Source organism: Pantherophis guttatus, chromosome 8 (genome assembly GCF_059756535.1).
Source record: "Pantherophis guttatus breed Tessera chromosome 8, ASM5975653v1, whole genome shotgun sequence".
NCBI classification, from domain to species: Eukaryota; Metazoa; Chordata; class Lepidosauria; order Squamata; family Colubridae; genus Pantherophis; species Pantherophis guttatus.
The window spans coordinates 15220712-15233132 of NC_142070.1; the positions used below are offsets into that span (position 1 = coordinate 15220712).

The following is a 12421-nucleotide window of genomic DNA, read 5'->3' on the forward strand; positions in this document are numbered from 1 at the left end:
CTATCATCTTCTGGAGTCCATTTAAGCTCACGCCTACTCTTCAGTGACTCCATCCAGTCACCTCGTTCTCTGCCATCCCCTTCTTCTTTTGCCCTCAATTGTCCCCAGCATTAGGCTCTTCTCCAGTGAGTCCTTCCTTCTCATTAGGTGGCCAAAGTATTTGAGTTTCATCTTCAGGATCTGGCCTTCTAAAGAACAGTCAGGGTTTTATCTCCTCTAGGACTGACTGGTTTGATCGCCTTGCAGTCCAAGGGACTCACAGGAGTCTTCTCCAGCACCATAGTTCAAAGGCCTCAATTCTTTGGCAGTCAGCCTTCCTTATGGTCCAACTTTCACAGCCATACATTGCAACTGGGAAAATCATAGCCTTGACTATGCGCACTTTCGTTGGCAGGGTGATGTCTCGGTGTTTTTAGTATGCTGTCTAGATTTGCCATAGCTTTCCTCCCCAGGAGCAAGTGTCTTTTAATTTCTTGGCTGTAGTTCCCATGTGCGGTGATCTTGGAGGACAGGAAAATAAAATCTGTCATTACCTCCATTTCTTCCCCATCTATTTGCCATGAATTGAGAGGGCCGGGTGCCATGATCTCAGTTTTCTTAATGTTGAGAAAAGCTGTTTCTGTTAATTAGCAAGAGGAAAAAGGAATTATTTTTTTACTATTGGTATTAAACCTAGTACTGCCTTAAGTACAAAATCCTTGAGTCAGGTACGGTATATCTTTCTTTCTTTCTTTCTAGAAAGAAAAGTGGCAAATGGCTTTTGAAATATTGCCAAGAAAACTACAGAGGCTTGTCTAGGCAGAAGGTAGGAGTGGTTTGAGGCACATACATACATACATACATACATACATACATACATACATACACACACACACACACACACACACACACTTCTATAGCAATCACCTTTCTTTATTATATGTATATTCATCATCCCTCCAAGATGCTCAGAAACAGCTCATGTGGGTCTCACTATAACTGCTATGCACACAACTGTTGTGGTGTGCATAGCAGTTGATGATGAATATACATATAATAAAGAAAGGTGATTGCTATAGAATTACTGCGTTAGTCAGAGGTCAAGAATAGAACCAATGTATTACAGCAATAGAGCTGATACCAAGAGAGTGAAAAGAGCTGAAGGATGGAGAGAACTGGCAGTACACCACAGAACAAATTAAACAATTAGGGCAAAGCTCTTTGTCTTACCCTGATACTTGCCTTGGATGAAGATCCTCATGTGAAGAGCCAAATTCTGATTTCTGAAGCCACTAGACTAAAATGACTGTTGTAGACAATAACTGTAATTCTATAATATTGTCAGTGCTCCAAACTATGATTTCCCCAGTGCTGACATGAATGAGTGAAAAAAAAAAATGAAAGAGAAAGAACCTGTTACAAGTAGGAGCTTGGCTTTTCACCCAGTTCTTTTCCCCGGCAGATAACGTCACCTAGGTGATGGGGGGAGGGGGGAATTCCTGTGACTTGAAGTAGTTGAGATGAAAGATGGACTTGGAAGATGGCCAATGAGACACTGAGATTTGAGGAACGGAAAGGGAGGGGTTTGGGATCAGAGGATCAGTTTCGGCTGCAAATGAGTTCAGGACTAGATCATTATTCTTCAATAAATAAGAGATTTCATCAAAGACTTTGTGTTTGAGAATGAAATTTATTTGAGATAACATTGGAAACTGACAAATATCACTCTAGCATTTCTCTAGAAATTCTTCCTTTTGTGAATTGCAACAATTCAAGAAACTAGATCAACTAAGGTCAAAAGAAATATTAGAATAACCTTGGTCGGAATGGACCTTGGAAGTCTTTTAGTCCAACTCCCTGCTCAAGCAGGAGATCCTATGCCATTCCAGACAAGTGGCTGTCCAATCTCTTCTTAAAAGCCTTCAATGATGGAGTACCCACAACTTCTAAAAGCAAGCTGTTCCCTGGTTAATTATTCTCACTGTCAGGAAATTTCTCCTTAGTTCTAGGTTAGTTCTCTCTCCTTGTTTAGTTTCCATGCATTGCTTCTTGTCCTGCCTTTGGCTGCTTTGGAGAATAAATTGACCCCCTCTTCCTTGTGGCAGCCCCTCAAATATCTCTGCCTCCTGTTTTGATTTATTCACTGAATTTTTTGATAAAATCTAGTAATCATTATTATTAAAAAGGATTGCACTGTGAGATTTTGGCCAGCTTAGTACCTTTTAGAGAGATTTGTATAGCTAGCATGTGATTGTTTGGCTTTCTTTTATTGGAATTAAAAGGAAAATGATATAACAGTTCTTGAAAATGTCAGCAATAGAAGGCTGGTGAGGAATTACCCTATGATAAGATGGGTGGCTAAAAATGTATAAATAATAAATATAAGCAAGCAAGCAAGCAGGCAAGCAGACAAACTAATATTAATTAATTAATTCTGGAAGTTGATCCATACATCAGATGCCTTTTGATTTTAATGATACATCATCGGTTGCTGAAAAGCAGAAGAGAAAAGAGAAAATTTGATTTGAACTACTTTCTTATTTGTTATACATATTATACTTTGAGACTATCCCTGTAAAAATGCTGGAATGTAAAGCAGGAGACTTCTGGGTTGAATTCGGTCTATTAATTTTTTTTCTGAAGGAATTTCATTTGGAAGGAAGGAGGGAAGGAAGGAAGGAAGGAAGGAAAGAAGGAATGGAGAAAGAGAGAAAGGGAGAAAGGGAGGGTAGGAGGGAGGGAGAGAGGAAAAAGGAAAGAAAGAAAGAATGAAATCTAGAATAGAATAGGACAGAACAGAACAGTTTAGTTGGTAAAGAGTGATTGGACACATAAGGAATTTATGTGATGCAGAAGCTCTTGATGTAAATACAAATAACAAAATAATATAATCATAACAATGATATCAATAAGGGAAGGTAGTAGAGGATAATAGAAGGAAGGGAGGCAGGCAGGGAGGAAGGAAGGAAAGACAGAAAGAAAGAAGAAAGAAAGAAAGAGAAAGAAAGAAAGAAAAGAAAGAAAGAAACAAAGAGAAAGAAAGAAAGAAAGAAGGAAAGAAAGAAAGGAAGGAAGAAAGAAAGAAAGAAAGAAAAAAAGATTGGCCGCGTCTCCATCTCCACCATAGTTAACAATATATTACTATCTGTTTAACTCCTGGCAACAAAAGCTGGAATCATTTCATGGAATCATTTGATAAAGTAATTACTTGGAGATATTAAATCACGGCCGTCAAAATGCCTCTTGTTTAAAAATTCATTCACCTCTCGTAGTTTGACCTGTTGACTTTTTAAGGCATCTCAGCTTTTGAACGTATTCCAGCCGGAGGGCATGCATTTAGATACTCAACCCCATTCCCATTGAAGTCAAAGGAAATTTACATCCTGGGTTTCTCCTTTGGCTTTCCGTTTGAGGCAGGTGGCACAATGCCATCCAGATGATTATACCCACCTTGTCTCTTTCCCCTGTATGTTCTGATTAGCCCGGTGATCAAACATGGAACAAATTTGCCCTAGTTTGAAAAGCATTCAGCTCGCCTTATGCGAGAGCTGCCTTTGAAAAAAATAAGAAATGGCATCCATATACATATTTTACATGGATGAATATTACAAGACATGCCATTAGCTGCGGTAGGGAACTCAATCAGTGGTGGAAAGGAGGAGGCTATGATTAAAAATTTATGGGCAGAAATAGAGAGACCCCACTGCTGTTTCCATCCGTGAGGGAGAAACCTTAATACTTACAAACGTTAACCTCCCTGAAAGCAAGACGGTCTCGCATGCCACAATGGAGGTGGTTAAACCCACACAAATCTAAAATGCTTGCAACGGGTTACTCTTATTATTACTCTTACTCTATTCCGTTATAATAAATATAAAAGATTAAACAAGCCAGTGAAAATGAAACTGCGTTACAGTGCTTACAGGCACCAGCAAAGCCCCCAGACTCCTCCCTGGGTACCCATTAGGCACCCTATCCCATCTGATTATTTTTTAATGATTCTTTTAAATGAAAAAATAAATAGGGAGCTGTCATGTTCGAAAGCATTAGCCTCTAGCAGCCTATCTATTTGCAGTACTGCCTTTAGGCCTCGTAAAAACAAAACAAAACAAAAAAAACCCTCACCAGGATAGTAGAAAGTATCCAGGGAAAAGAGCTGCTATCCCTTCTGGTAAAGTGGATTATTTGTGTCTCTCATGACAGCCATTTTGTGAGTGGAGTCACCTATGCTCTCAACATACATTTTAAATATGCCCTTAAGCTCCAAAGGTTTATTTGATCTTGATTTATAGAACAGGGGGGAAAAAACACCCTAGAATTCTGTGTTTTCAGTCCAAAACTGGATACCTTGAGGGGTCTCTTCTTCTTTTTTCCTTTATTGCCCATATTCCATCTCCTTTGAAGTGTTAGGTAAGCAGCCTGAAGGGTGGTATGGAGACTCTATGGAGGGAAATGTTTCGCTTCATTTGTGGAAACTTGGTTGTTGCTCATTCCATGAATGAACAACATTTTCCATCCATAAGAGTGTCTGCAGTCCATAGCAGTCTAATCTAAAGGACTGGATAAAGCCAATCCAGGTTATCTAAGGCCACACTCAATCAACATCTCCTAAAAATAATAAAAGCGACAGTTCCGAAAATCATTTAGTTGGGATTTTGTCTAACAGAATTTTGGAAACAATTATGGTTGATTGTTTATTACAGTTTCATTCAGGGGTGGGCTTCAAGGGTTCGCAGGGGTTTGGCAGAACCTCTAGCTAAGATTCTGTACAATTTGGAGAACCCCCAAATCCCAGTCCTGGCTGGCCCCGCCCCACTCAGCCCTCCCCTCCCACGTGGCCCGTTTTGGATGCAGGTAAGTGCAGGGCTCAGGAAGGGTGAAAAATGGGCCTACCGGGAGATCGGAAAGGCTGGAAACGGGCCCGTTTCCAGCCTCCAGAGCCTGGGGAGGCCATTTTCAACCTCCCAGAGGCTTGAGGAAAGCCTCTGGAGCCCGGGGAGGGCGATGGTGCAGGAGGCTGACTAGGCCACGCCCACCATGACCACGCCTACCCAGCAACTGGGCAGAGAACCCCTTTCTAAAATTTTTGTAGCCCACCCCTGATTTCATTACATTTATTACTTCCACCCTTACAAAGATGGAAGCGATTATGTATAGTCGAAGCCACCAAAGATGGACATAACTCATTTGTCAGTTCAATACAATTTATTGGTCTAGATTACTACTTTTAATTTCAGGATGCTGAGATCACACACAAATCAGGAAGAGTGTGTGCATTTTGTAGAATTGGAGTAGTTATAAAGGAAGCACAACCATTAGCTGCCATAACTAAAGCATCTGGAGCTGAGCCTTCTCAGATTATCTCAATGAGTAGAGTAAACGACAATCATGTTGATGTCTTTCAGGGTGCTGAAGGTAAGCACTCTAAAAGTATAGCTGGAGAAGTTGATAAAATCTAGACCTAGAATTTTGCATTAGAAATGCATCAGTTTGACTATCGTTCAAAAACTTGGGTGGAAAGGGAAAATACATTTGTCCTTTTCTCTTTGGAGAAGTTGGACAAAGCTAACAAGTACAACTTCTTAAAATCTGTTTCCAGAATTATACAAAGCAAGCAAAGCTACACAGGTTGAGAAAAACCTTTATAGTTCTCTTATAATTTCAGTAATAGAACTTTTGCAAACTAATGGCCAAAAATGTGAGTAGAACCAGGCCAAATCTGATCTAAAAGAGGTATAAATGTCATCTTCTTCTGCGATAATTTCCCCAACGTACAAGAAAAAATATTGGAAATTATGGACATGTTACTGATTTTGTTTAGTTTATATCAAAAACCATACCCCATCACATGCCTTTCAAATAAGATGGTCTACATCAGGGGTGTCAAACTCAAGGCATGCGGGCCGGATCCAGCTCATGGGGTGCTTAGATCTGGCCCACGGGCCCACCCTGGAAACAATGAAGGACTGGCCCGCGGTGCCTCTGCCAGTGAAAACGGATCTCGGGGGGGGGGGGGGCACAGTCCTCCCAGGCTCTGTCGTGGCTGAAAATGGAGCCCGTGTGAGCCACGCAGACTCCCCAACCTCCATTTTTGCTGGCAGAGGGTTGCAGGAGGGCATCACAGAGTGACATCAAGCTGGCCATGCCCCCCCAGCCATGTCCCCCCCCCGAGATCAAACACAACCCTGATGCAGCCCTCAATGAAATCAAGTTTGACACCCTTGGTCTACATCTTCCCTAATAGATAATGCTGACTGTGTCTGATAAGAGTTAGTGTCATACATCTGAGAGGTACCAGGTTAGGGAATGTGGGTTTATATATAATGTTGATCTTCCAAATATTTACTTATGTTATGGTGCTTAATACCGTATTTCCTCGAAAATACGACCTACTCATAAAGTAAGTCCTAGCTTGATCTTTACACATGCGCCCAATAGAAGCCCTACCCCCAAAATAAGCCCTAATTAAGTCCCCGCCACTCCAGGATGCACAGGTAAAAATTAAGGTAGGGTGGGGATGGAGCTGCTCCATTACTTATCTTCCGACAGTTGCAGCCAGGCCTCTCATACCTCAGCCCATTTTTTTTGCTGCAGCTGGCAAGGCTTTCCTGAAGGCTTCTATAGCTAATAACAGAGCTCTGGATCAATCTGGAGCTCGGTTAATGGCTGCAGAGGCCTTCAGGAAAGCTTTGCTGGCCTTGCCAGATGAAGAAGTTCCTGAAGGCCTCTGATAGTGAAAAAGAGGCTGGGGGCAATGTGTGCAAGTGAGGTGAGTCAGTGGACATCCCCACCCGAAAATAAGACCTGGTGCCTTTTTTGGTGGCAAAAAAATAAATATAAGACAGAGTCTTACTTTCAGGGAAACACGGTATTTTTTTTTCATTTTTTTTTTCAGAGAAGGGATCTAGGTTTCATAGAAGATATTCTCAACTTTATTTAGACGAATTCTAAGAAAGAAAAAGGGACAGTACAATTGTAGAATTTTCCCAGTAGATGGCTGTATAATGTTTACAATAAAGAAAGCCATCTAGAGTACAGAGCATCAGACAAAAGAGAAAGATCAATACTTACACATGTATACAAATATCTGAAGAGTTTGATCGCACCACTATAAATAGCCACTAAACCGATTCCCAAGAAGAAACTTAGCGTTGTTGTTGCTGCTGTTGTTTTTAGCACCGGAGTTGCCATCACACAAAGACAAAGGATGCAGCGATAGAATGGAACAGCTCGTTTCCTCAAACATTATTTGAATCCAGATTGCAGACAAAACTGAGCAACTTTTTTTTTTTTTTTAAAAAAAACCCCATTCATCTCAGAAGGGAGATTTAACCACATATCATTGGGACCTAAAAACCTTTCTGATCATTTTTTAAAAAAATTTGATTTATATGCCGCCCTTCTCCGGAGACTCAGGGCGGCTTACAATGTGTTAAGCAACAGCCTTCATACTTTTGTATATTTTATACAAAGTCAGCTTATTGCCCCCACAATCCAGGTCCTCATTTTACCTACCTTAGAAAGGATGGAAGGCTGAGTCAACCTTGAGCCTGGTGAGATTTGAACTTGCAGTAATTGCAGGCAGCTGATGTTAATAACAGTGCTTTAGTCTGCTGCGCCACTGATCATGAAAATCTTCTTTGGACATTCTCAAATCCAGACCTAAAGGACATGTATTAAAAGCCAAAGCTTTTCAATTGCCAGAAACAGAATATTTTATTTTACTTGTTAAGCAAAACCAGGATTTCATTGATTCTATTCCTCCATCACTCATGAATGCACACAGTTTGCCTCCTTTAAACTCACCAACGCCTTCAAAGATGTTTTAGTATGGATAATAACAATGGAGCAAGTGATAAGAATTGTTAGATATCTTAATGGAACATCATGTTTGAAACTCTGCTGGAATCTAAAGACTTTAAAAGATTTTCCCTTTATGCATTAACCATGTGAAAAAAGTCTCTATTGATAAATGGCACCAAGTGGTCATATGGCTTTCTGGTTCCGCTACAACAGGGGTGTCAAACTCAAGGCCTGCAGCCGATGGGGTGCTTAAATCTGGCCCGTGGGAATATCAAAGGACCCACCCGTGGTGCCTCTACCGGCCAAAACAGGTGGTGAGGGGCCAAATGCGCCCTCCCCCCACCCATTTTTGGCCTCCATGGCCTCCTGCAGCATTCTGCTAGCAAAAAACAGACCATGTGGAGGCCAGTGGTGGGTTGCCTCTGGTTCGGACCGATTCTATAGAACCGGTAATAAAACCGAAGGGAGGCTCCGCCCACCAACCCTGACATCATCAGAACACTTCTGCGCATGTGCAGAAGCTTCTGTGCATGCGCGCGGCCCCATTAAAACAGTTTAGGACCTTTTGAAAGAGTGTTAGAGTGGGGCAGTGGTGAAATCCAAATTTTTTTACTACTGGTTCTGTGGGCGTGGCTTGGTGGCCGTGGTGTGGCTTGGTAGGCATGGCTTGGTGGGCGTGGCAGGGGAAGGATACTGCAAAATCTCCATTCCCACTCTAGGGCCAGCCAGAGGTGGGACAGGACCCATAACATTCGTCAACTCCCTGCTCTAGTTGGTCGGGTAGATAATGAGAGGTGTTTGCACAAACATGGCCAATGATAATGAAAGCTGCTGAGAGAAGACTGTAGTAGGTCAATTTCCCTTATTTATTTCCAGACGTGGAATGTGTTCAAAGGAATCTCAGCAATGGTGGTATTCAGCTGGTTTGGACCGGTTCGGGCAAATCGGTAGTAGCGACCTGTGCGTCGGTCCACCTGCCCCTCTGCCCTGGTGCTATGCCATCCTATGTAGCCACGTTTCCTAAGCCATGCGCATGCGTGCAAGCCATGCTCACATTTTCCGTGCGCAGCGAACCAGTGGTAAAATTATGTGAAACCCACCTCTGAATCTCAGTACTAAATTCCAGGTCAAGCCTCAATTGCAATGGGCCCAGATCAGAGGTGAAATTCAGCAGGTTCTGACAGGTTCTGGAGAACTGGTAGTGGAAATTCTGAGCAGTTCATAGAACTGGCACATACCACCTCTGGCTGGCCCCAGAGTGGGATGGGAATGGAGATTTTGCAATATCCTTCCCCCTGGAGTGGGGAGAGAATGGGGATTTTGCAGTATTTTTCCCCTGGAGTGGGGTGGGAATGGAGATTTTGTAGTATCCTTCCCCTGCCATGCCCACCAAGCCACGCCCACCAAGCCACACCCATAGAACTGGTAGTAAGAAAATTTGGATTTCACCATCGGTCCAGATAATAGGTTTCATCCAGTTACTTTTATAAAGATCTTCAGAGAGGCCTTTTTTTCAATAAAGGTTGAAAAAGGACTTTAAGCAAATGGAAACACACCCATCATTCAAGGAGACATTAATCACCACTTCAAACCCCAAAGCCAGCTCAGACCTGGCAAATTTTTGGCTAAAGATTGAATTGTTTTAATATGTTTTTTAAATTTTGTCTTGTATGTTGTTTTATCATGGCTGTTCACCGTCCTGAGTCCTTTGGGAGAAGAGCGGTATACAAATATAATAAAACTAAACTAAACAAACTAAATTAAGGGGCAAAGGAAGAACAAACAGGGGGTGACCTTTACTATTCCCTACTGTATACAAATATTTTGAGATGTACAATTTGAAAAAAAAAAATCCACATAAAGAAGACAAGTGGTTTCCAAGGTTACTTTCTTAGGGAGGCAAAAAGGAGACAATTCCTATTGTGATTGTTCATCCTTTCTTCTCAAAATGTTCCTCCAACTTTCTTCTTCTGGCATTTTAATGGACTACATGGATTTATATGCCTGACACACATGCATGCATGAAATGAGGACTTCTCCTTCTCCTTCTCCTTCTCCTTCTCCTTCTCCTTCTCCTTCTCCTTCTCCTTCTCCTTCTCCTTCTCCTTCTCCTTCTCCTTCTCCTTCTCCTTCTCCTTCTCCTTCTCCTTCTCCTTCTTCTTCTTCTTCTTCTTCTTCTTCTTCTTCTTCTTCTTCTTCTTCTTCTTCTTCCTCCTCCTCCTCCTCTTCCTCTTCCTCTTCCTCCTCCTCCTCCTCCTCCTCCTCTTCTTCTCCTTCTCCTCCTCCTCCTCCTCCTCTTCCTCTTCCTCTTCCTCTTCTTCTCCTTCTTCTCCTTCTCCTCCTCCTTCTTTTTCTTCCTCCTCCTCCTCCTCCTCCTCCTCCTCCTCCTCCTCCTCCTCCTCCTCCTCCTCCTCCTCCTCCTCCTCCTCTGGTTTTGTTTCCTACTATGAGATATCTTGAAATATTTGTACTGAAGGGCATGTTAAATTCCTTAAGTAACGTGTCACAACTATTTAGCATAACTAACTGCTGATCTTGCTGTGCACTGTGCAGCCACAGGAGGAATGCCAGATTCTTCTAGGAAACTCATCAGTGCAATGTGCTTCCTAGAACCCTTTGATATTCCAAAATCTCCCACAATCTATGGGAACTCTCTGACAATGTCCAACATCCAGCTGAATGGAAAGTGAGATATGCAAGTTTCTTTAAAAGAGGAAGTTGGCAAACCACAGTTTTGTTTTGTTTTTCACCTTTTTCTGGGAATAAAGTTGGATGAAATCGCTTTCAATTTCCCTCTATTTTCACCTTTCCAAGATGACACATCTTGTTTTTGTATAGTCTCAAGACTTTTTTTTTAAAAAGTTTACATTTAACAGAATAACAGGCTTGGAAGGGACTATGGAGGTCTTCTAGTCCAACCCCCTACACAGGCAGGAAGCCCTATACTATTTCACACAAATGGTTGTCCAATCTCTTCTTAAAAATCTCCAGTGTTGGAGCACCCATAACTTCTGGAGGCAAGTAATTCCACTGATTAATTGTTCAATCAATCAATCAATCAATTAATCAATCAATCAATCAATCAATCAGAATAGAGCTGGAAGGGACCTTGGAGGTCTTCTAGTCTAACCTTGGAGGTCTTCTAGTCCAACCTTGGAGGTCTTCTAGTCCAATCTTGGAGGTCTTCTAGTCCAGCTCAAGCAAGAGACCCTATACCATTTCAGATGGGTCCAGTCTTTTCTTAAAAACTTCCAGTGATGAAGCACCTACAACTTCTGGAGGCAAGCTATTCCACTGGTTAATTGTTCTCACTGTTAGGAAGTTTCTCCTTAATTCCAGGTTGCTTCTCTCCTTGATTAGTTTCCTTCCGTTGCTTCTTATCCTGCCTTCAGGTGCTTTGGAGAATAGGCTGATACCTCCCCCCCTTCTTTGTGGCAGCCCCTTACTGAATTTAAATTTACTGAATTTAAAATGATACCATTTGACCCGTTTTTCCAATAATTAAATACGTTTTTGCAAGCACAATTTCTAACCAGCACATTTCTATGTTATTTTCACAAATATGCATGCTTTCTTTTAAAACGATGCATTTTTGTGTGCATTTTATAAATTGGAGGAGGCTTTGAAGGCCATCTGTGCTGCAGCATGCATATTTGTTCAGAAGTAAGAAAATGCAAATGCATACATTAAAATATGAAACGAGCAATTTTGTCCCCCTCCGACATTCCTCCGGACTCCAGAGTTCCATCACACTATTTCTCCTGGGAGGCCTTTGAGGCAGGAATAAAGTTGTTTCAGCAGCGCCTCCTGGCTCATAAATCCTGCTTCCTGGGATGCACCCAATCTGGCATTGCAGTCTTCTGCTGGCAAGTTATTATATAGTATATTTTTTTTCTCTCCATGGTTTTTATCATTGAAGAGACTATCTGATGCTGACTACGAAATAACGGGGAGAGCATGATGCTGACCTCAAGCTGTTTTTTCTATTTTTATCCTTCAAGTTAACAAGAAAATGGATCAATTTCACACGTTTTTGTTAAGATATGCAAATAAGACATTTGAGTGGGGAAAAAAGAAGAAGCTGTATAGTATCAAGCCAGATGATGGGCAATTTGTGGTTGTGGTTTGGGATTTTTTGGTTGGGGAAATTTTGGGGGTTTTCTGAGGCTCATAGGATATACATTGCAGTGATATTACTACGAGTGAGAGGTACTATCAATATCAGATGACCTGATCTGGGGAGAGTTGACTAGGTTTAAGAGTTGGTGTCATTATGGAGACTCTGTACCACCATTTCACCCTTGGTTTTAACCCCAAATTTTGAATAATAATAATAATAATAATAATAATAATAATAATAATAATAGCAACAACAACAACAACAACAATAACAATAACAATAACAACAACAAATCCAAAGTTTGGCTACTGAATTTTGTTGGTGCAACCTAGAAATGCCATTAAAATAGGGCTCAAGTCCTCCTGATTATTTTGGGAAGCATGGCTCCTAGGCAGGAAGCTTTTCTACCTCTTTATATTTGTCCTTGTAACTTGGAGATCCTGAAAACTGATGGAGTATTATCTAAATTAGGTAAAGACAGCTTACTGAGCAGGTAAAGGCAGGTCAAGCTAAACAGTA

General features: G+C 41.5%; 1 protein-coding gene across 2 annotated transcripts in view; it reads left to right on the forward strand.

The window, feature by feature from the left end:
* The window catches only part of MMRN1 (multimerin 1), an 82891-nt gene that overhangs the window by 26635 nt on the left and 43835 nt on the right, over window positions 1–12421 (forward strand). The window lies entirely within an intron of this gene.